The sequence below is a fragment of the Solanum pennellii genome, chromosome 5, assembly GCF_001406875.1.
Source record: "Solanum pennellii chromosome 5, SPENNV200".
Lineage (NCBI taxonomy): Eukaryota > Viridiplantae > Streptophyta > Magnoliopsida > Solanales > Solanaceae > Solanum > Solanum pennellii.
Genome location: NC_028641.1, coordinates 951,761 through 952,457, shown reverse-complemented (window position 1 = coordinate 952,457; position 697 = coordinate 951,761).

Genomic DNA, 697 nt, shown 5'->3' with positions numbered 1-697 from the left:
TCAGTGTGATCTAAGTATGGAATCGCTGTAGAATGATAATTAATACTTTGATCTTCAACGGATGCATTAGGTGCATTATCCACATTATCATCATCGCCGTCATACATATCATCACTGTCTGTTAATTCATGCTCGGAAGATTCATCATTGTGCAACTCACCAACTCGTTCATCACCCATAACATTATTATTAACAATTTGTGTATAATAACTCACTGCATTTTGAATTTGATCATACCTATAAAAATAATAATATAAATATATTACATATAAGAAAAATAATTTTTAAGAAATAAGAAAACATTACTTTATTTACCTATTAGTTGAATCCGATGAGAAACAATTCAAATGACTGAAATTTTGGCTAGACTCTCCCATAATATTCAAATGTTTTTACCTAAAATTGTTGGTAGATTGGAAGATTGAAAGTAATATGAATATGAAGGATAAGTTCCAATTTATAGAATTGAAAGTCTCATGTACTATTTACATGTGAACTTCTTCAACTATTTACGATAAAAAAACAAATTTTACTATTGTCATATGATCCTTTTAACTTTTTATATATATATATATATATAAGTATATAATTTTGTTTTAAAAAAAAATAAATTTTCTCCTTTAATTTTTTATTTAAAAAAATTAATTATTTGAATTCAAATATTATTTAAATTTAAATTCAATATAATATCTTTTTT